Source organism: Chiloscyllium plagiosum, unplaced genomic scaffold, assembly GCF_037043375.1.
Source record: "Chiloscyllium plagiosum isolate Xiang-an unplaced genomic scaffold, Cpla_swu_hap1 HiC_scaffold_36, whole genome shotgun sequence".
In the NCBI taxonomy this organism is placed as follows: Eukaryota; Metazoa; Chordata; class Chondrichthyes; order Orectolobiformes; family Hemiscylliidae; genus Chiloscyllium; species Chiloscyllium plagiosum.
This window is the reverse complement of record NW_028270174.1, coordinates 39,490,378-39,513,483: the sequence shown is the minus strand read 5'-3', so window position 1 is coordinate 39,513,483 and position 23,106 is coordinate 39,490,378. Positions and strand designations below refer to the sequence as shown.

The following is a 23,106-nucleotide window of genomic DNA, read 5'->3' as shown; positions in this document are numbered from 1 at the left end:
TGTGTGTGAGACAGTGGGGGTGGTGTGTGTGTGTGACAGTGAGGATGGTGTGTGTGAGAGACAGTGGGTTGGTGTGTGAGAGACAGTGGGTTGTTGTGTGAGGGACAGTGAGGGTGGTGTGTATGTAACAGTGAGGGTGGTGTGTGTAACAGTGAGGGTGGTGTGTGTGACAGTGAGTGTGGTGTGTGTGAGACAGTGTGGGTGGTGTGTGTGTGACAGTGTGGGTGGTGTGTGTGACAGTGTGGGTGGTTTGTGTGTGACAGTGTGGGTGGTGTGTGTGAGACAGTGGGGGTGGTGTGTGTGTGAGACAGTGGGGGTGGTGTGGGTGTGACAGTGAGGGTGGTGTGTGTGAGAGACAGTGGGTTGGTGTGTGAGAGACAGTGGGTTGTTGTGTGAGGGACAGTGAGGGTGGTGTGTATGTAACAGTGAGGGTGGTGTGTGTGAGACCGTGAGGATGGTATGTGTGAGACAGTGAGGGTGGAGTGTGTGTATGTGACAGTGAGGGTGGTGTGTGTGAGACAGTGGTGTGGTGTGTAACAGACAGTGTGGGTGGTGTGTGTGAAAGAAAGTGAGGGAGTTGTGTGTGTGACAGTGAGGGTCGTATGTGTGTGACAGTGTGCGTGGTGTGTGTGTGACTGTGTGGGTGGTGGGTGGTGTGTGTGTGACAGTGAGGGTGGTGTGTGTGTGACAGTGAGGGTGGTGTGTGTGTGTGTGACAGTGAGGTGCGTGTGTGTGAGACAGTGGGGGTGCTGTGTGTGTGAGACAGTGGGGGTGGTGTGTGTGAAAGACAGTGAAGGTGGTTTGTGTGTGACAGTGGGGGTGGTGTCTGTGTGTGACAGTGAGGGTGGTGCGTGTGTGTGACAGTGAGGGTAGTGTGTGTGTGAGACAGTGTGGGTGATGTGTGTGTGACAGTGTGGGTGATGTGTGTGTGACAGTGAGGGTGGTGTGTGTGTGTGACAGTGAGGTGGTGTGTGTGAGACAGTGGGGGTGGTGTGTGTGTGTGACAGTGAGGGTGGTGTGTGTGAGAGACAGTGGGTTGGTGTGTGAGAGACAGTGGGTTGTGTGATGGACAGTGAGGGTGGTGTGTATGTAACAGTGAGGGTGGTGTGTGTGAGACCGTGAGGATGGTATGTGTGAGACAGTGAGGGTGGAGTGTGTGTATGTGACAGTGAGGGTGGTGTGTGTGAGACAGTGGTGTGGTGTGTGTGTAACAGACAGTGTGGGTGGTGTGTGTGAAAGAAAGTGAGGGAGTTGTGTGTGTGACAGTGAGGGTCGTATGTGTGTGACAGTGAGGGTGGTGTGTGTGTGACTGTGTCTGTGGTGTGTGTGTGACTGTGTGGGTGGTGGGTGGTGTGTGTGTGACAGTGAGGGTGGTGTGTGTGTGACAGTGAGGGTGGTGTGTGTGTGTGACAGTGAGGTGCGTGTGTGTGAGACAGTGGGGGTGCTGTGTGTGTGAGACAGTGGGGGTGCTGTGTGTGTGAGACAGTGGGGGTGGTGTGTGTGAAAGACAGTGAAGGTGGTTTGTGTGTGACAGTGGGGGTGGTGTCTGTGTGTGACAGTGAGGGTGGTGCGTGTGTGTGACAGTGAGGGTGGTGCGTGTGTGTGACAGTGAGGGTAGTGTGTGTGTGAGACAGTGTGGGTGGTGTGTGTGAGACAGTGGGGGTGGTGTGTGTGTGTGACAGTGAGGGTGGTGTGTGTGAGAGACAGTGGGTTGGTGTGTGAGAGACAGTGGGTTGTGTGAGGGACAGTGAGGGTGGTGTGTATGTAACAGTGAGGGTGGTGTGTGTGACAGTGAGTGTGGTGTGTGTGAGACCGTGAGGATGGTATGTGTGAGACAGTGAGGGTGGAGTGTGTGTATGTGACAGTGAGGGTGGTGTGTGTGAAACAGTGGGGTGGTGTGTGTGTAACAAACAGTGGGGGTGGTGTATGTGTGTGACAGTGGGGGTGGTGTGTGTGTGTGACAGTGGGGGTGGTGTGTGTGTGTGTGACAGTGGGGGTGGTGTGTGTGTGACAGTGGGGGTGGTGTGTGTGTGTGTGACTGTGGGGGTGTGTGTGTGACAGTGAGGTTGGTGTGTGTGTGTGACAGTGAGGGTGGTGTGTGTGTGCCAGTGAGGGCGGTGTGTGTGTGACAGTGAGAGTGGTGTGTGTGTGACAGTGGGGGTGGTGTGTGTGTGTGACAGTCAGGGTGGTGTGTGTGTGACAGTGAGAGTGGTGTGTGTGTGTATGTGTGACAGTGAGGGTGGTGTGTGTGTGTGACAGTGCGGGTGATGTGTGTGAGACCGTGAGGGTGGTGTGTGTGACAGTAGGGTGGTGTGTGTGTGTGACTTTGGGGGTGGTGTGTGTGTGAGACCGTGGGGATGGTGTGTGTGTGTGACAGTGAGGATGGTGTGTGTGAGAGACAGTGGGTTGGTGTATGTGAGAGACAGTGGGTTGGTGTGTGAGAGACATTGAGGGGGGGTGGTGTGTGAGACAGTAACGGGGGGTGGTGTGTGTGTGACAGTGAGCGTGGTGTGTGTGTGACAGTGAGCGTGGTGTGTGTGTGACAGTGAGCGTGGTGTGTGTCTGACAGTGAGCGTGGCGTGTGTGTGACAGTGAGCATGGTGTATATGTGACAGTGAGGGTGGTGTGTGTGAGACAGTGAAGGTGGTGTGTGTGTATGTGACAGTGAGGGTGGTGTTTGTGTGTGTGACAGTGCGGGTGGTGTGTGTGAGACAATGAGGGTGGTGTATGTGTGTGACAGTGAGGTTGGTGCGTGTGTGTGACAGTGAAGGTGGTATGTGTGATTGACAGTGAGGGTGGTGTGTGTGTGACAGTGAGAGTGCTGTGTGTGTGACAGTAGGGGTGGTGTGTCTGTGACAGTGAGGGTGGTGTGTGTGAAAGAAAGTAAGGGAGTTGTGTGTGTGACAGTTAGGGTCGTATGTGTGTGACAGTGAGGGTGGTGTGTGTGTGACTGTGTGGGTAGTGTGTGTGTGACTGTGTGGGTGGTGTGTGTGTGACAGTGAGGGTGGTGTGTGTGTGACAGTGAGGGTGGTGTGTGTGTGTGACAGTGAGGTGCGTGTGTGTGAGACAGTGGGGGTGCTGTGTGTGTGAGACAGTGGGGGTGGTGTGTGTGAAAGACAGTGAAGGTGGTTTGTGTGTGACAGTGGGGGTGGTGTGTGTGTGTGACAGTGAGGGTGGTGCGTGTGTGTGACAGTGAGGGTAGTGCGTGTGTGTGACAGTGAGGGTGGTGTGGGTGATGTGTGTGTGACAGTGAGGGTGGTGTGTGTGTGTGTGACAGTGGGTTGGTGTGTGTGAGACAGTGGGGGTGGTGTGTGTGTGTGACAGTGAGGGTGGTGTGTGTGAGAGACAGTGGGTTGGTGTGTGAGAGACAGTGAGGGTGGTGTGTGTGTGTGACAGTGAGGATGGTGTGTGTGAGAGACAGTGGGTTGGTGTGTGAGAGACAGTGAGGGTGGTGTGTATGTAACAGTGAGGGTGGTGTGTGTGACAGTGAGTGTGGTGTGTGTGAGACAATGTGGGTGGTGTGTGTGTGACAGTGGGGGTGGTGTGTGTGTGAGACAGTGGGGGTAGTGTGGGTGTGACAGTGAGGGTGGTGTGTGTGAGAGACAGTGGGTTGGTGTGTGAGAGACAGTGGGTTGTTGTGTGAGGGACAGTGAGGGTGGTGTGTATGTAACAGTGAGGGTGGTGTGTGTGACAGTGAGGGTGGTGTGTGTGACAGTGAGGGTGGTGTGTGTGACAGTGAGTGTGGTGTGTGTGAGACAGTGTGGGTGGTGTGTGTGTGACAGTGTGGGTGGTGTGTGTGTGACAGTGTCGGTGTTGTTTGTGAGACAGTGTGGGTGGTGTGTGTGTGAGACAGTGGGGGTGGTGTGTGTGTATGACAGTGGGGGTGGTGTGTGTGTGTGACAGTGAGGATGATGTGTGTGAGAGACAGTGGGTTGGTGTATGAGAGACAGTGAGGGTGGTGTGTGTGTGACAGTGAGGATGGTGTGTGTGAGACAGTGGGGGTGGTGTGTGTGTGAGACAGTGGGGGTGGTGTGGGTGTGACAGTGAGGGTGGTGTGTGTGAGAGACAGTGGGTTGGTGTGTGAGAGACAGTGGGTTGGTGTGTGAGAGACCGTGAGGGTGGTTTGTATGTAACAGTGAGGGTGGTGTGTGTGACAGTGAGTGTGGTGTGTGTGACACTGTGGGTGGTGTGTGTGACACAGTGTGGGTGGTGTGTGTGTGACAGTGTGGGTGGTGTGTGTGTGACAGTGTGGGTGGTGTGTGTGAGACAGTGGGGGTGGTGTGTGTGTGAGACAGTGGGGGTGGTGTGGGTGTGACAGTGAGGGTGGTGTGTGTGAGAGACAGTGGGTTGGTGTGTGAGAGAGACAGTGGGTTGGTGTGTGAGAGACAGTGGGTTGTTGTGTGAGGGACAGTGAGGGTGGTGTGTATGTAACAGTGAGGGTGGTGTGTGTGACAGTGAGGGTGGTGTGTGTGACAGTGAGTGTGGTGTGTGTGAGACCGTGAGGATGGTATGTGTGAGACAATGAGGGTGGAGTGTGTGTATGTGACAGTGAGGGTGGTGTGTGTGAGACAGTGGTGTTGTGTGTGTGTAACAGACAGTGTGGGTGGTGTGTGTGTGTGACAGTGGGGATGGTGTGTGTGCGTGAAAGTGAGGGTTGTGTGTGTGCGAGACAGTGGGTCGGTGTGTGAGAGACAGTGGGTCGGTGTGTGAGAGACAGTGAGGGTGGTGTGTGTGTGTGAGACAGTGAGGGTGGTCTGTGTGAGAGACAGTGGGTTGGTGTGTGAGAGACAGTGAGGGTGGTGTGTATGTAACAGTGAGGGTGGTGTGGGTGACAGTGAGTGTGGTGTGTGAGAGACAGTGGGGGTGGTGTGTGTGAGACAGTGGGGGTGGTGTGTGTGTGAGACAGTGGGGGTGGTGTGTGTGTGAGACAGTGGGGGTGGTGTGTGTGTGTGACAGTGAGGATGGTGTGTGTGAGAGACAGTGGGTTGGTGTGTGAGAGACAGTGGGGGTGGTGTGTGAGAGACAGTGGGGGTTGGTGTGTATGTAACAGTGAGGGTGGTGTGTGTCACCGTGAGTGTGGTGTGTGTGAGACCGTGAGGATGGTATGTGTGAGACAGTGAGGGTGGTGTGTGTGTATGTGACAGTTGGGATGGTGTGTGTGCGTGACAGTGGGTGTGGTGTGTGTGTGTGAAAGTGAGGGTGGTGTGTGTGAGAGCCAGTGGTTTGGTGTGTGAGAGACAGTGGGTTGTTGTGTGAGGGACAGTGAAGGTGGTGTGTGTGTGTGCCAGTGAGGGTGGTGTGTGTGTGACAGTGAGGGTGGTGTGTGAGAGACAGTGGGGTGGTGTGTGTGTGAGACAGTGGGGGTGGTGCGTGTGTGTGTTTGACATTGAGGGTGGTGCGTGTGTGTGTGTGACAGTGAGGGTAGTGTGTGTGACAGTGAGGGTAGTGTGTGTGTGTGAGACAGTGGGGGTTGTGTGTGTGACAGTGGGGATGATGTGTGTGTGTGACAGTGGGGGTGGTGTGTGTGTGTGACAGTGAGGGTGGTGTGTGAGAGACAGTGGGTTGGTGTGTGAGAGACAGTGGGTCGGTGTGTGAGAGACAGTGAGGGTGGTGTGCAAGTAAAAGCGAGGGTGGTCTGTCTGTGTGACAGTGAGGGTGGTGTATGTGTGAGACAGTGGGGTGGTGTGTGTGTGTGACAGTGAGGGTGGTGTGTGAGAGATAGTGGGGTGGTGTGTGTGAGACAGTGAGGTTGGTGCGTATGTAACAGTGAGGGTGGTGTGTGTGACAGTGAGTGTGGTGTGTGTGTGACTGTGGGTGGTGTGTGTGAGACAGTGGGGGTGGTGTGTGTGAGAGACAGTGGGGGTGGTGTGGGTGTGACAGTGAGGGTGGTGTGTGTGAGAGACAGTGGGTTGTTGTGTGAGGGACATTGAGGGTGGTGTATGTGTGAGACAGTGGGGTGGTGTGTGTGTGTGACAGTGGGGTGGTGTGTGTGTGTGACAGTGGGGGTGGTGTGTGAGAGACAGTGGGTTGGTGTGTGAGAGACAGTGAGGTTGGTGTGTATGTAACAGTGAGGGTGGTGTGTGTGACAGTGAGTGTGGTGTGTGTGTGACAGTGTGGGTGGTGTGTGTGTGACAGTGTGGGTGGTGTGTGTGTGACCGTGTGGGTGGTGTGTGTGAGACAGTGGGGGTGGTGTGTGTGAGAGACAGTGGGGGTGGTGTGTGTGTGAGACAGTGGGGGTGGTGTGTGTGTGTGACAGTGAGGATGGTGTGTGTGAGAGACAGTGGGTTGGTGTGTGAGAGACAGTGAGGGTGGTGTGTATGTAACAGTGAGGGTGGTGTGTGTGACAGTGAGTGTGGTGTGTGTGAGACAGTGTGGGTTGTGTGTGTGAGACAGTGTGGGTGGTGTGTGTGAGACAGTGGGGGTGGTGTGTGTGTGAGACAGTGGGGGTGGTGTGGGTGTGACAGTGAGGGTGGTGTGTGTGAGAGACAGTGGGTTGGTGTGTGAGAGACAGTGGGTTGTTGTGTGAGGGACAGTGAGGGTGGTGTGTATGTAACAGTGAGGGTGGTGTGTGTGAGACCGTGAGGATGGTATGTGTGAGACAGTGAGGGTGGAGTGTGTGTATGTGACAGTGAGGGTGGTGTGTGTGAGACAGTGGTGTGGTGTGTGTGTAACAGACAGTGTGGGTGGTGTGTGTGAAACAGTGGGGTGGTGTGTGTGTAACAGACAGTGGGGGTGGTGTGTGTGTGTGACAGTGGGGGTGGTGTGTGTGTGTGTCAGTGGGAATGGTGTGTGTGCGTGACAGTGGGTGTGGTGTGTGTGTGTGAAAGAGACAGTGGGTTGTGTGAGGGACAGTGAAGGTGGTGTGTTTGTGACAGTGATGGTGGTGTCTGTGAAAGACAGTGAGGGTGGTTTGTGTGTGACAGCGAGGGTCGTATGTGTGTGACAGTGAGGGTGTTGTGTGTGTGTGACTGAGGGTGGTGTGTGTGTGTGACAGTGAGGGTGGTGTGTGTGTGACAGTGAGAGTGCTGTGTGTGTGACAGTAGGGGTGGTGTGTCTGTGACAGTGAGGGTGGTGTGTGTGAAAGAAAGTGAGGGAGTTGTGTGTGTGACAGTTAGGGTCGTATGTGTGTGACAGTGAGGGTGGTGTGTGTGTGACTGTGTGGGTGGTGTGTGTGTGACTGTGTGGGTGGTGTGTGTGTGACAGTGAGGGTGGTGTGTGTGTGACAGTGAGGGTGGTGTGTGTGTGTGACAGTGAGGTGCGTGTGTGTGAGACAGTGGGGGTGCTGTGTGTGTGAGACAGTGGGGGTGGTGTGTGTGAAAGACAGTGAAGGTGGTTTGTGTGTGACAGTGGGGGTGGTGTGTGTGTGTGACAGTGAGGGTGGTGCGTGTGTGTGACAGTGAGGGTAGTGCGTGTGTGTGACAGTGAGGGTGGTGTGGGTGATGTGTGTGTGACAGTGAGGGTGGTGTGTGTGTGTGTGACAGTGGGTTGGTGTGTGTGAGATAGTGGGGGTGGTGTGTGTGTGTGACAGTGAGGGTGGTGTGTGTGAGAGACAGTGGGTTGGTGTGTGAGAGACAGTGAGGGTGGTGTGTGTGTGTGACAGTGAGGATGGTGTGTGTGAGAGACAGTGGGTTGGTGTGTGAGAGGCAGTGAGGGTGGTGTGTATGTAACAGTGAGGGTGGTGTGTGTGACAGTGAGTGTGGTGTGTGTGAGACAGTGTGGGTGGTGTGTGTGTGACAGTGGGGGTGGTGCGTGTGTGAGACAGTGGGGGTGGTGTGGGTGTGACAGTGAGGGTGGTGTGTGTGAGAGACAGTGGGTTGGTGTGTGAGAGACAGTGGGTTGTTGTGTGAGGGACAGTGAGGGTGGTGTGTGTGAGACAGTGTGGGTGGTGTGTGTGTGACAGTGTGGGTGGTGTGTGTGTGACAGTGTGGGTGTTGTTTGTGAGACAGTGGGGGTGGTGTGTGTGTGAGACAGTGGGGGTGGTGTGTGTGTGTGACAGTGAGGATGATGTGTGTGAGAGACAGTGGGTTGGTGTGTGAGAGACAGTGAGGGTGGTGTGTGTGTGACAGTGAGGATGGTGTGTGTGAGACAGTGGGGGTGGTGTGTGTGTGAGACAGTGGGGGTGGTGTGGGTGTGACAGTGAGGGTGGTGTGTGTGAGAGACAGTGGGTTGGTGTGTGAGAGACAGTGGGTTGGTGTGTGAGAGACCGTGAGGGTGGTTTGTATGTAACAGTGAGGGTGGTGTGTGTGACAGTGAGTGTGGTGTGTGTGACACTGTGGGTGGTGTGTGTGACACAGTGTGGGTGGTGTGTGTGTGACAGTGTGGGTGGTGTGTGTGAGACAGTGGGGGTGGTGTGTGTGTGAGACAGTGGGGGTGGTGTGGGTGTGACAGTGAGGGTGGTGTGTGTGAGAGACAGTGGGTTGGTGTGTGAGAGACAGTGGGTTGGTGTGTGAGAGACAGTGGGTTGTTGTGTGAGGGACATTGAGGGTGGTGTGTGTGTGAGACAGTGGGGTGGTGTGTGTGTGTGACAGTGGGGTGGTGTGTGAGAGACAATGGGGTGGTGTGTGTGAGACAGTGAGGTTGGTGCGTATGTAACAGTGAGGGTGGTGTGTGTGACAGTGAGTGTGGTGTGTGTGTGACTGTGGGTGGTGTGTGTGAGACAGTGGGGGTGGTGTGTGTGAGAGACAGTGGGGGTGGTGTGGGTGTGACAGTGAGGGTGGTGTGTGTGAGAGACAGTGGGTTGGTGTGTGAGAGACAGTGGGTTGTTGTGTGAGGGACATTGAGGGTGGTGTATGTGTGAGACAGTGGGGTGGTGTGTGTGTGTGACAGTGGGGTGGTGTGTGTGTGTGACAGTGGGGGTGGTGTGTGAGAGACAGTGGGTTGGTGTGTGAGAGACAGTGAGGTTGGTGTGTATGTAACAGTGAGGGTGGTGTGTGTGACAGTGAGTGTGGTGTGTGTGTGACAGTGTGGGTGGTGTGTGTGTGACAGTGTGGGTGGTGTGTGTGTGACCGTGTGGGTGGTGTGTGTGAGACAGTGGGGGTGCTGTGTGTGTGAGACAGTGGGGGTGCTGTGTGTGTGAGACAGTGGGGGTGGTGTGTGTGTGTGACAGTGAGGATGGTGTGTGTGAGAGACAGTGGGTTGGTGTGTGAGAGACAGTGGGTTGGTGTGTGAGAGACAGTGAGGGTGGTGTGTATGTAACAGTGAGGGTGGTGTGTGTGACAGTGAGTGTGGTGTGTGTGAGACAGTGTGGGTTGTGTGTGTGAGACAGTGTGGGTGGTGTGTGTGAGACAGTGGGGGTGGTGTGTGTGTGAGACAGTGGGGGTGGTGTGGGTGTGACAGTGAGGGTGGTGTGTGTGAGAGACAGTGGGTTGGTGTGTGAGAGACAGTGGGTTGTTGTGTGAGGGACAGTGAAGGTGGTGTGTTTGTGACAGTGATGGTGGTGTCTGTGAAAGACAGTGAGGGTGGTTTGTGTGTGACAGCGAGGGTCGTATGTGTGTGACAGTGAGGGTGGTGTGTGTGTGTGACTGAGGGTGGTGTGTGTGTGTGTGACAGTGAGGGTGGTGTGTGTGTGACAGTGAGAGTGCTGTGTGTGTGACAGTAGGGGTGGTGTGTCTGTGACAGTGAGGGTGGTGTGTGTGAAAGAAAGTGAGGGAGTTGTGTGTGTGACAGTTAGGGTCGTATGTGTGTGACAGTGAGGGTGGTGTGTGTGTGACTGTGTGGGTGGTGTGTGTGTGACACAGTGTGGGTGGTGTGTGTGTGACAGTGTGGGTGGTGTGTGTGTGACAGTGTGGGTGGTGTGTGTGTGACAGTGTGGGTGGTGTGTGTGAGACAGTGGGGGTGGTGTGTGTGTGAGACAGTGGGGGTGGTGTGGGTGTGACAGTGAGGGTGGTGTGTGTGAGAGACAGTGGGTTGGTGTGTCAGAGACAGTGGGTTGTTGTGTGAGGGACAGTGAGGGTGGTGTGTATGTAACAGTGAGGGTGGTGTGTGTGACAGTGAGTGTGGTGTGTGTGAGACCGTGAGGATGGTATGTGTGAGACAATGAGGGTGGAGTGTGTGTATGTGACAGTGAGGGTGGTGTGTGTGAGACAGTGGTGTTGTGTGTGTGTGTAACAGACAGTGTGGGTGGTGTGTGTGTGTGACAGTGGGGATGGTGTGTGTGCGTGAAAGTGAGGGTTGTGTGTGTGAGAGACAGTGGGTCGGTGTGTGAGAGACAGTGGGTTGGTGTGTGAGAGACAGTGAGGGTGGTGTGTGTGTGACAGTGAGGGTGGTCTGTGGGAGAGACAGTGGGTTGGTGTGTGAGAGACAGTGAGGGTGGTGTGTATGTAACAGTGAGGGTGGTGTGTGTGACAGTGAGTGTGGTGTGTGAGATACAGTGGGGGTGGTGTGTGTGAGACAGTGGGGATGGTGTGTGTGAGAGACAGTGGGGATGGTGTGTGTGTGAGACAGTGGGGGTGGTGTGTGTGTGTGACAGTGAGGATGGTGTGTGTGTGAGACAGTGGATTGGTGTGTGAGAGACAGTGGGGGTTGGTGTGTGAGAGACAGTGAGGGTGGTGTGTATGTAACAGTGAGGGTGGTGTGTGTGACCGTGAGTGTGGTGTGTGTGAGACCGTGAGGATGGTATGTATGAGACAGTGAGGGTGGTGTGTGTGTATGTGACAGTGGGTGTGGTGTGTGTGTGTGAAAGTGAGGGTGGTGTGTGTGAGAGACAGTGGTTTAGTGTGTGAGAGACAGTGGGTTGTTGTGTGAGGGACAGTGAAGGTGGTGTGTGTGTGTGTGACAGTGAGGGTGATGTGTGTGTGTGAAAGTGAGGGTGGTGTGTGTGAGAGACAGTGGTTTGGTGTGTGAGAGACAGTGGGTTGTTGTGTGAGGGACAGTGAAGGTGGTGTGTGTGTGTGCCAGTGAGGGTGGTGTGTGTGTGACAGTGAGGGTGGTGTGTGTGAGACAGTGGGGTGGTGTGTGTGTGAGATAGTGGGGGTGGTGCGTGTGTGTGTTTGACATTGAGGGTGGTGCGTGTGTGTGTGTGACAGTGAGGGTGGTTTGTGTGTGACAGTGAGGGTAGTGTGTGTGACAGTGAGGGTAGTGTGTGTGTGAGACAGTGGGGGTTGTGTGTGTGACAGTGGGGGTTGTGTGTGTGACAGTGGGGGTGGTGTGTGTGTGACAGTGGGGGTGGTGTGTGTGTGACAGTGAGGGTGGTGTGGGAGAGACAGTGGGTTGGTGTGTGAGAGACAGTGGGTCGGTGTGTGAGAGACAGTGAGGGTGGTGTGCAAGTAAAAGCGAGGGTGGTCTGTGTGTGTGACAGTGAGGGTGGTGTATGTGTGAGACAGTGGGGTGGTGTGTGTGTGTGACAGTGGGGGTGGTGTGTGAGAGACAGTGGGGTGGTGTGTGTGAGAGACAGTGAGGGTGGTGTGTGTGAGTGACAGTGAGGGTGGTGTGTGTGAGAGACAGTTGGTTGGTGTGTGAGAGACAGTGAGGGCGGTGTGTATGGAACAGCGAGGTTGGTGTGTGTGTGAGACAATGGGGGTGGTATGTGTGTGTGTCAGTGAGGGTACTGTGTGTGTACGTGACAGTGAGACAGTGGTGTGGTGTGTGTGTGACAGTGGTGTGGTGTGTGTGTGTGTGACAGTGGGGGTGGTGTGTGTGTGAGACAGTGAGAGTGCTGTGTGTGACAGTAGGGGTGGTGTGTGTGTTACAGTGAGGGTGGTGTGTGTGACAGTGTGGGTGGTGTGTGTGTGACAGTGTGGGTGGTGTGTGTGTGACAGTGAGGGTGGTGTGTGTGTGACAGTGAGGTGCGTGTGTGTGACAGTGAGGGTGGGGTGTGTGTGTGTGACAGTGAGGGTGGTGTGTGTGAAAGACAGTGAGGGTGGTTTGTGTGTGACTGTGGGGGTGGTGTGTGTGTGTGTGAGACAGTGAGGGTGGTGTGTGAGGGACAGTGAGGCTGGTGTGTGTGTGTGTGACAGTGAGGGTGGTGTGTGTGAGAGACAGTGGGTTGGTGTGTGAGAGACAGTGAGAGTGGGTTGGTGTGTGTGTGTGAGACAGTGAGGGTGGTGTGTGAGAGACAGTGAGGGTGGTGTGTGTGTATGTGACAGTGAGGGTGGTGTGTGAGAGACAGTGGGGTGGTGTGTGTGTGAGACAGTGGGGGTGGTGTGTGTGTGTGTTTGACATTGAGGGTGGTGCGTGTGTGTGTGTGACAGTGAGGGTTCTGTGTGTGTGACAGTGAGGGTAGTGTGTGTGAGACAGTGTAGGTGGTGTGTGTGAGACAGTGTAGGTGGTGTGTGTGTGACTGTGTGGGTGGTGTGTGTGTGACTGTGTGGGTGGTGTGTGTGTGACTGAGGGTGGTGTGTGTGTGTGTGACAGTGAGGGTGGTGTGTGTGTGAGACAGTGAGGGTGGTGTGTGTGTGACAGTGAAGGTGGTTTGTGTGTGACAGCGAGGGTCGTATGTGTGTGACTGTGTGGGTTGTGTGTGTGTGACAGTGAGGGTGGTGTGTGTGTGTGACTGAGGGTGGTGTGTGTGTGTGACAGTGAGGGTGGTGCGCGTGTGTGACAGTGAGGGTGGTGTGTGTGATAGACAGTGAGGGTGGTGTGTGTGTGACAGTGAGAGTGGTGTGTGTAAAAGACAGTGAGGGTGGTGTGTGTGTGTGTGACAGTGAGGGTCGTATGTGTGTGACTGTGTGGGTGGTGTGTGTGTGACAGTGAGTGTGGTGTGTGTGTGACAGTGAGTGTGGTGTGTGTGTGACAGTGAGGTGCGTGTGTGTGACAGTGAGGGTGGTGTGTGAAAGGCAGTGAGGGTGGTGTGTGTGTGTGACAGTGAGGGTCGTATGTGTGTGACTGTGTGGGTGGTGTTTGTGTGACAGTGAGGGTGGTTTGTGTGTGACAGTGAGGGTGGTGTGTGTGTGACAGTGAGGTGCGTGTGTGTGACAGTGAGGGTGGTGTGTGTGAAAGACAGTGAGGTTGGTGTGTGTGTGTGACAGTGAGGGTCGTATGTGTGTGACTGTGAGGGTGGTGTATATGTGACAGTGAGGTGCGTGTGTGTGACAGTGAGGGTGGTGTGTGTGAAAGACAGTGAGGGTGGTGTGTTTGTGACTATGGGGGTGGTGAGGGTGGTGTGTGTGACAGTGGGGGTGGTGTGTGTGTGACATTGAGGGTGGTGCGTGTCTGTGACATTGAGGGTGGTGCGTGTCTGTGACATTGAGGGTGGTGCGTGTGTGTGACAGTGAGGGTAGTGTGTGTGTGACAGTGTGGGTGGTGTGTGTGTGACAGTGTGGGTGGTGTGTGTGTGACAGTGAGGGTGGTGTGTGTGTGACAGTGAGGGTGGTGAGTGTGTATGTGACAGTGAGGGTGGTGTGTGTGAGACAGTGGGGTGGTGTGTGTGTGACACAGTGGGGGTGGTGTGTGTGTGACATTGAGGGTGGTGCGTGTGTGTGTGTGACAGTGAGGTGCGTGTGTGTGTGACAGTGAGGGTAGTGTGTGTGTGACAGTGAGGGTAGTGTGTGTGAGACAGTGTGGGTGGTGTCTGTGTGACAGTGAGGGTGGTGTGTGTGTGACAGTGAGGGTGGTGTGTGTGTGTGTGACAGTGAGGGTGGTGTGTGTGAGACAGTGGGGTGATGCGTGTGTGAGACAGTGGGTTGGTGTGTGAGAGACACTGAGGGTAGTGTGTGTATGTCACCGCGAGGGTGGTGTGGTGTGTGTGACAGTGAGGGTGGTGTGGTGTGTGTGACAGTGAGGGTGGTGTGTGTGAGACAGTGAGGGTGGTGTGTGTGAGACAGTGAGGGTGGTGTGTGTGAGACAGTGGGGGTGGTGTGTGTGTGAGAGACAGTGGGGGTGGTGTGTGTGTGACAGTGAGGGTGGTGTGTGTGTGTGACAGTGAGGGTGGTGTGTGTGTGTGACAGTGAGGGTGGTGTGTGTGTGACAGTGAGAGTGGTGTGTGTGTGTGACAGTGAGGGTGGTGTGTGTGTGACAGTGAGAGTGGTGTGTGTTTGACAGTGAGGGTGGTGCGTGTGTGACTGTGAGGGTGGTGTGTGTGACAGTGAGAGTGGTATGTGTGTGACAGTGAGATTGGTGTGTGTGTGACAGTGAGGGTGGTGTGTATGTGACAGTGAGCGTGGTGTGTGTATGTGACAGTGCAGGTGGTGTGTGTATGACAGTGGGTTGGTGTGTGAGGGACAGTGAGGGTGGTGTGTGTGTGACAGTGAGGGTGGTGTGTGTAACAGTGAGTGTGGTGTGTGTGAGACCGTGAGGATGGTATGTGTGAGACAGTGAGGGTGGTGTGTGTGAGACAGAGGGGTGGTGTGTGTGTAACAGACAGTGGGGGTGGTGTGTGTGAAACAGTGGTGTGGTGTGTGTGTAACAGACAGTGGGGGTGGTGTGTGTGTGTGACAGTGGGGATGGTGTGTGTGCGTGAAAGTGAGGGTTGTGTGTGTGAGAGACAGTGGGTCGGTGTGTGAGAGACAGTGGGTTGTTGTGTGAGGGACAGTGAAGGGGGTGTGTGTGTGTGACAGTGAGGGTGGTGTCTGTGAAAGACAGTGAGGGTGGTGTGTGTGTGACAGTGAGGGTGGTGTGTGTGTGACAGTGAGGATGGTGTGTGTGTGACAGTGAGAGTGGTGTGTGTGTGACAGTGAAGGTGGTGTGTGTGAAAGACAGTGAGGGTGGTTTGTGTGTGACAGCGAGGGTCGTATGTGTGTGACTGTGTGGGTGGTGTGTGTGTGTGACAGTGAGGGTGGTGTGTGTGTGACAGTGAGGGTGGTGTGTGAAAGACAGTGAGGGGGGTGTGTGTGTGACAGTGGGGGTGGTGCGTGTGTGTGTGTGTGACAGTGAGGGTTGTGCTCGTGTGTGACAGTGAGGGTGGTGAGCGTGTGTGACAGTGAGGGTGGTGTGTGTGATAGACAGTGAGGGTGGTGTGTGTGTGACAGTGAGAGTGCTGCGTGTGTGACAGTGGGGTGGTGTGTGTGTGACAGTGAGGGTGGTGTGTGTGAAAGACAGTGAGGGTGGTGTGTGTTTGTGACAGTGAGGGTCACATGTGTGTGACAGTGAGGGTGGTATGTGTGTGAATTTGTGGGTGGTGTGGGTGTGACAGTGAGGGTGGTGTGTGTGTGACAGTGAGGTGCATGTGTGTGACAGTGAGGTGCATGTGTGTGACAGTGAGGGTGGTGTGTATGTGACAGTGAGGGTGTTGTGTGTGAGTGACAGTGAGGGTGGTGTGTGTGAGTGACAGTGAGGGTGGTGTGTGTGAGTGACAGTGAGGGTGGTGTGTGTGAGAGACAGTTGGTTGGTGTGTGAGAGACAGTGAGGGCAGTGTGTATGGAACAGCTCAGGTTGGTGTGTGTGTGAGACAATGGGGGTGGTATGTGTGTGTGTCAGTGAGGGTACTGTGTGTGTACGTGACAGTGAGACAGTGGTGTGGTGTGTGTGTGTGACAGTGGTGTGGTGTGTGTGTGTGACAGTGGGGGTGGCGTGTGTGTGTGACAGTGAGAGTGCTGTGTGTGACAGTTGGGGTGGTGTGTCTGTGACAGTGAGGGTGCTGTGTGTGAAAGACTGTGAGGGTGGTGTGTGTGTTACAGTGAGGGTGGTGTGTGTGACAGTGTGGGTGGTGTGTGTGTGACAGTGAGGGTGGTGTGTGTGTGACAGTGAGGTGCGTGTGTGTGACAGTGAGGGTGGGGTGTGTGTGTGTGACAGTGAGGGTGGTGTGTGTGAAAGACAGTGAGGGTGGTTTGTGTGTGACTGTGGGGGTGGTGTGTGTGTGTGTGTGACAGTGAGGGTGGTGTGTGTGTGTCACAGTGAGGGTGGTGTGTGTGTGACAGTGAGGCTGGTGTGTGTGTGTGTGTGAGACAGTGGGGGTGGTGTGTGTGTGTGAGACAGTGGGGGTGGTGTGTGTGCGTGAGACAGTGGGGGTGGTGTGTGTGTGAGACAGTGGGGGTGGTGAGTGTGTGTGACAGTGAGGGTGGTGTGAGTGAGAGACAGTGGGTTGGTGTGTGAGAGACAGTGAGGGTGGTGTGTGTGTGTGAGACAGTGAGGGTGGTGTGTGAGAGACAGTGAGGGTGGTGTGTGTGTATGTGACAGTGAGGGTGGTGTGTGAGAGACAGTGGGGTGGTGTGTGTGTCAGACAGTGGGGGTGGTGTGTGTGTGTGTTTGACATTGAGGGTGGTGCGTGTGTGTGTGTGACAGTGAGGGTAGTGTGTGTGTGACAGTGAGGGTAGTGTGTGTGAGACAGTGTAGGTGGTGTGTGTGTGACAGTGTAGGTGGTGTGTGTGTGACTGTGTGGGTGGTGTGTGTGTGACTGTGTGGGTGGTGTGTGTGTGACTGTGTGGGTGGTGTGTGTGTGACTGAGGGTGGTGTGTGTGTGTGTGACAGTGAGGGTGGTGTGTGTGTGTGTGTGACAGTGAGGGTGGTGTGTGTGTGTGTGACAGTGAGGGTGGTGTGTGTGTGACAGTGAAGGTGGTATGTGTGAAAGACAGTGAGGGTGGTTTGTGTGTGACAGCGAGGGTCGTATGTGTGTGACTGTGTGGGTTGTGTGTGTGTGACAGTGAGGGTGGTGTGTGTGTGTGACTGAGGGTGGTGTGTGTGTGACAGTGGGGGTGGTGCGCGTGTGTGACAGTGAGGGTGGTGTGTGTGATAGACAGTGAGGGTGGTGTGTGTGAGACAGTGAGGGTGGTGTGTGTGTGACAGTGAGAGTGCGGTGTGTGTGACTGTGGGAGTGGTGTGTGCGACAGTGAGGGTGGTGTGTGTGAAAGACAGTGAGGGTGGTGTGTGTGTGTGACAGTGAGGGTCGTATGTGTGTGACTGTGTGGGTGGTGTGTGTGTGACAGTGAGGGTGGTTTGTGTGTGACAGTGAGGGTGGTGTGTGTGTGACAGTGAGGTGCGTGTGTGTGAAAGACAGTGAGGGTGGTGTGTGTGAAAGACAGTGAGGGTGGTGTGTGTGTGTGACAGTGAGGGTCGTATGTGTGTGACTGTGTGGGTGGTGTGTGTGTGACAGTGAGGATGGTGTGTGTGTGACAGTGAGGGTGGTGTGTGTGTGACAGTGAGGTGCGTGTGTGTGACAGTGAGGGTGGTGTGTGTGAAAGACAGTGAGGGTGGTGTGTTTGTGACTGTGGGGGTGGTGAGGGTGGTGTGTGTGACAGTGGAGGTCGTGTGTGTGTGTGACAGTGAGGGTGGTTTGTGTGTGACAGTGAGGGTGGTGTGTGTGTGACAGTGAGGTGCGTGTGTGTGAAAGACAGTGAGGGTGGTGTGTGTGAAAGACAGTGAGGGTGGTGTGTGTGTGTGACAGTGAGGGTCGTATGTGTGTGACTGTGTGGGTGGTGTGTGTGTGACAGTGAGGGTGGTGTGTGTGTGTGACAGTGAGGGTGGTGTGTGTGTGACAGTGAGGTGCATGTGTGTGACAGTGAGGGTGGTGTGTGTGAAAGACAGTGAGGGTGGTGTGTTTGTGACTGTGGGGGTGGTGAAGGTGGTGTGTGTGACAGTGGAGGTCGTGTGTGTGTGTGACATTGAGGGTGGTGCGTGTCTGTGACATTGAGGGTGGTGCGTGTCTGTGACATTGAGGGTGGTTTGGTGTGTGAGAGACAGTGAGGGCGGTGTGTATGGAACAGCTCAGGTTGGTGTGTGTGTGAGACAATGGGGGTGGTATGTGTGTGTGTCAGTGAGGGTACTGTGTGTGTACGTGACAGTGAGACAGTGGTGTGGTGTGTGTGTGACAGTGGTGTGGTGTGTGTGTGTGTGACAGTGGGGGTGGTGTGTGTGTGTGACAGTGAGAGTGCTGTGTGTGACAGTAGGGGTGGTGTGTCTGTGACAGTGAGGGTGCTGTGTGTGAAAGACAGTGAGGGTGGTGTGTGTGTTACAGTGAGGGTGGTGTGTGTGACAGTGTGGGTGGTGTGTGTGTGACAGTGAGGGTGGTGTGTGTGTGACAGTGAGGTGCGTGTGTGTGACAGTGAGGGTGGGGTGTGTGTGTGTTTTTAACATTGTGGGTGGTGCGTGTGTGTGTGTGACAGTGAGGGTAGTGTGTGTGTGACAGTGAGGGTAGTGTGTGTGTGACAGAGAGGGTAGTGTGTGTGAGACAGTGTAGGTGGTGTGTGTGTGACAGTGTAGGTGGTGTGTGTGTGACTGTGTGGGTGGTGTGTGTCTGACTGTGTGGGTGGTGTGTGTGTGACTGAGGGTGGTGTGTGTGTGTGTGACAGTGAGGGTGGTGTGTGTGTGTGTGACAGTGAGGGTGGTGTGTGTGTGTGACAGTGAGGGTGGTGTGTGTGTGACAGTGAAGGTGGTATGTGTGAAAGACAGTGAGGGTGGTTTGTGTGTGACAGCGAGGGTCGTATGTGTGTGACTGTGTGGGTTGTGTGTGTGTGACAGTGAGGGTGGTGTGTGTGTGTGACTGAGGGTGGTGTGTGTGTGACAGTGGGGGTGGTGCGCGTGTGTGACAGTGAGGGTGGTGTGTGTGATAGACAGTGAGGGTGGTGTGTGTGAGACAGTGAGGGTGGTGTGTGTGACAGTGAGAGTGCGGTGTGTGTGACTGTGGGAGTGGTGTGTGCGACAGTGAGGGTGGTGTGTGTGAAAGACAGTGAGGGTGGTGTGTGTGTGTGACAGTGAGGGTCGTATGTGTGTGACTGTGTGGGTGGTGTGTGTGTGACAGTGAGGGTGGTTTGTGTGTGACAGTGAGGGTGGTGTGTGTGTGACAGTGAGGTGCGTGTGTGTGAAAGACAGTGAGGGTGGTGTGTGTGAAAGACAGTGAGGGTGGTGTGTGTGTGTGACAGTGAGGGTCGTATGTGTGTGACTGTGTGGGTGGTGTGTGTGTGACAGTGAGGATGGTGTGTGTGTGACAGTGAGGGTGGTGTGTGTGTGACAGTGAGGTGCGTGTGTGTGACAGTGAGGGTGGTGTGTGTGAAAGACAGTGAGGGTGGTGTGTTTGTGACTGTGGGGGTGGTGAGGGTGGTGTGTGTGACAGTGGAGGTCGTGTGTGTGTGTGACAGTGAGGGTGGTTTGTGTGTGACAGTGAGGGTGGTGTGTGTGTGACAGTGAGGTGCGTGTGTGTGAAAGACAGTGAGGGTGGTGTGTGTGAAAGACAGTGAGGGTGGTGTGTGTGTGTGACAGTGAGGGTCGTATGTGTGTGACTGTGTGGGTGGTGTGTGTGTGACAGTGAGGGTGGTGTGTGTGTGTGTCAGTGAGGGTACTGTGTGTGTACGTGACAGTGAGACAGTGGTGTGGTGTGTGTGTGACAGTGGTGTGGTGTGTGTGTGTGTGACAGTGGGGGTGGTGTGTGTGTGTGACAGTGAGAGTGCTGTGTGTGACAGTAGGGGTGGTGTGTCTGTGACAGTGAGGGTGCTGTGTGTGAAAGACAGTGAGGGTGGTGTGTGTGTTACAGTGAGGGTGGTGTGTGTGACAGTGTGGGTGGTGTGTGTGTGACAGTGAGGGTGGTGTGTGTGTGACAGTGAGGTGCGTGTGTGTGACAGTGAGGGTGGGGTGTGTGTGTGTGACAGTGAGGGTGGTGTGTGTGAAAGACAGTGAGGGTGGTTTGTGTGTGACTGTGGGGGTGGTGTGTGTGACAGTGAGGGTGGTGTGTGTGTGACAGTGAGGCTGGTGTGTGTGTGTGGGACAGTGGGGGTAGTGTGTGTGTGTGAGACAGTGGGGGTGGTGTGTGTGTGAGACAGTGGGGGTGGTGAGTGTGTGTGACAGTGAGGGTGGTGTGTGTGAGAGACAGTGGGTTGGTGTGTGAGAGACAGTGAGGGTGGTGTGTGTGTGTGAGACAGTGAGGGTGGTGTGTGAGAGACAGTGAGGGTGGTGTGTGTGTATGTGACAGTGAGGGTGGTGTGTGAGAGACAGTGGGGTGGTGTGTGTGTGAGACAGTGGGGGTGGTGTGTGTGTGTGTTTGACATTGAGGGTGGTGCGTGTGTGTGTGTGACAGTGAGGGTAGTGTGTGTGTGACAGTGAGGGTAGTGTGTGTGGGACAGTGTAGGTGGTGTGTGTGTGACAGTGTAGGTGGTGTGTGGGTGGTGTGTGTGTGACTGAGGGTGGTGTGTGTGTGTGTGTGTGACTGAGGGTGGTGTGTGTGTGTGTGACAGTGAGGGTGGTGTGTGTGTGTGACAGTGAGGGTGGTGTGTGTGTGACAGTGAAGGTGGTATGTGTGAAAGACAGTGAGGGTGGTTTGTGTGTGACAGCGAGGGTCGTATGTGTGTGACTGTGTGGGTTGTGTGTGTGTGACTGAGGGTGGTGTGTGTGTGTGACAGTGAGGGTGGTGCGCGTGTGTGACAGTGAGGGTGGTGCGCGTGATAGACAGTGAGGGTGGTGTGTGTGTGACAGTGAGAGTGCGGTGTGTGTGACTGTGGGAGTGGTGTGTGCGACAGTGAGAGTGGTGTGTGTGAAAGACAGTGAGGGTGGTGTGTGTGTGTGTGACAGTGAGGGTCGTATGTGTGTGACTGTGTGGGTGGTGTGTGTGTGACAGTGAGGATGGTGTGTGTGTGACAGTGAGGGTGGTGTGTGTGTGACAGTGAGGTGCGTGTGTGTGACAGTGAGGGTGGTGTGTGTGAAAGACAGTGAGGGTGGTGTGTTTGTGACTGTGGGGGTGGTGAGGGTGGTGTGTGTGACAGTGGAGGTCGTGTGTGTGTGTGACAGTGAGGGTGGTTTGTGTGTGACAGTGAGGGTGGTGTGTGTGTGACAGTGAGGTGCGTGTGTGTGAAAGACAGTGAGGGTGGTGTGTGTGAAAGACAGTGAGGGTGGTGTGTGTGTGTGACAGTGAGGGTCGTATGTGTGTGACTGTGTGGGTGGTGTGTGTGTGACAGTGAGGGTGGTGTGTGTGTGTGACTGAGGGTGGTGTGTGTGTGACAGTGGGGGTGGTGCGCGTGTGTGACAGTGAGGGTGGTGTGTGTGATAGACAGTGAGGGTGGTGTGTGTGAGACAGTGAGGGTGGTGTGTGTGTGACAGTGAGAGTGCGGTGTGTGTGACTGTGGGAGTGGTGTGTGCGACAGTGAGGGTGGTGTGTGTGAAAGACAGTGAGGGTGGTGTGTGTGTGTGACAGTGAGGGTCGTATGTGTGTGACTGTGTGGGTGGTGTGTGTGTGACAGTGAGGGTGGTTTGTGTGTGACAGTGAGGGTGGTGTGTGTGTGACAGTGAGGTGCGTGTGTGTGAAAGACAGTGAGGGTGGTGTGTGTGTGTGACAGTGAGGGTCGTATGTGTGTGACTGTGTGGGTGGTGTGTGTGTGACAGTGAGGATGGTGTGTGTGTGACAGTGAGGGTGGTGTGTGTGTGACAGTGAGGTGCGTGTGTGTGACAGTGAGGGTGGTGTGTGTGAAAGACAGTGAGGGTGGTGTGTTTGTGACTGTGGGGGTGGTGAGGGTGGTGTGTGTGACAGTGGAGGTCGTGTGTGTGTGTGACAGTGAGGGTGGTTTGTGTGTGACAGTGAGGGTGGTGTGTGTGTGACAGTGAGGTGCGTGTGTGTGAAAGACAGTGAGGGTGGTGTGTGTGAAAGACAGTGAGGGTGGTGTGTGTGTGTGACAGTGAGGGTCGTATGTGTGTGACTGTGTGGGTGGTGTGTGTGTGACAGTGAGGGTGGTGTGTGTGTGTGTCAGTGAGGGTACTGTGTGTGTACGTGACAGTGAGACAGTGGTGTGGTGTGTGTGTGACAGTGGTGTGGTTTGTGTGTGTGTGACAGTGGGGGTGGTGTGTGTGTGTGACAGTGAGAGTGCTGTGTGTGACAGTAGGGGTGGTGTGTCTGTGACAGTGAGGGTGCTGTGTGTGAAAGACAGTGAGGGTGGTGTGTGTGTTACAGTGAGGGTGGTGTGTGTGACAGTGTGGGTGGTGTGTGTGTGACAGTGAGGGTGGTGTGTGTGTGACAGTGAGGTGCGTGTGTGTGACAGTGAGGGTGGGGTGTGTGTGTGTGACAGTGAGGGTGGTGTGTGTGAAAGACAGTGAGGGTGGTTTGTGTGTGACTGTGGGGGTGGTGTGTGTGACAGTGAGGGTGGTGTGTGTGTGACAGTGAGGCTGGTGTGTGTGTGTGGGACAGTGGGGGTAGTGTGTGTGTGTGAGACAGTGGGGGTGGTGTGTGTGTGAGACAGTGGGGGTGGTGAGTGTGTGTGACAGTGAGGGTGGTGTGTGTGAGAGACAGTGGGTTGGTGTGTGAGAGACAGTGAGGGTGGTGTGTGTGTGTGAGACAGTGAGGGTGGTGTGTGAGAGACAGTGAGGGTGGTGTGTGTGTATGTGACAGTGAGGGTGGTGTGTGAGAGACAGTGGGGTGGTGTGTGTGTGAGACAGTGGGGGTGGTGTGTGTGTGTGTTTGACATTGAGGGTGGTGCGTGTGTGTGTGTGACAGTGAGGGTAGTGTGTGTGTGACAGTGAGGGTAGTGTGTGTGGGACAGTGTAGGTGGTGTGTGTGTGACAGTGTAGGTGGTGTGTGTGTGACTGTGTGGGTGGTGTGTGTGATAGACAGTGAGGGTGGTGTGTGTGAGACAGTGAGGGTGGTGTGTGTGTGACAGTGAGAGTGCGGTGTGTGTGACTGTGGGAGTGGTGTGTGCGACAGTGAGGGTGGTTTGTGTGTGACAGTGAGGGTGGTGTGTGTGTGACAGTGAGGTGCGTGTGTGTGAAAGACAGTGAGGGTGGTGTGTGTGTGTGACAGTGAGGGTCGTATGTGTGTGACTGTGTGGGTGGTGTGTGTGTGACAGTGAGGATGGTGTGTGTGTGACAGTGAGGGTGGTGTGTGTGTGACAGTGAGGTGCGTGTGTGTGACAGTGAGGGTGGTGTGTGTGAAAGACAGTGAGGGTGGTGTGTTTGTGACTGTGGGGGTGGTGAGGGTGGTGTGTGTGACAGTGGAGGTCGTGTGTGTGTGTGACAGTGAGGGTGGTTTGTGTGTGACAGTGAGGGTGGTGTGTGTGTGACAGTGAGGTGCGTGTGTGTGAAAGACAGTGAGGGTGGTGTGTGTGAAAGACAGTGAGGGTGGTGTGTGTGTGTGACAGTGAGGGTCGTATGTGTGTGACTGTGTGGGTGGTGTGTGTGTGACAGTGAGGGTGGTGTGTGTGTGTGTCAGTGAGGGTACTGTGTGTGTACGTGACAGTGAGACAGTGGTGTGGTGTGTGTGTGACAGTGGTGTGGTGTGTGTGTGTGTGACAGTGGGGGTGGTGTGTGTGTGTGACAGTGAGAGTGCTG

The 23,106-nt window shown here is 55.1% G+C and overlaps 1 protein-coding gene across 4 annotated transcripts in view; it reads left to right on the top strand.

Annotated features, from left to right (window-relative positions):
* The window catches only part of afg2a (AAA ATPase AFG2A), a 578,508-nt gene that overhangs the window by 306,104 nt on the left and 249,298 nt on the right, over positions 1 to 23,106 (top strand). The window lies entirely within an intron of this gene.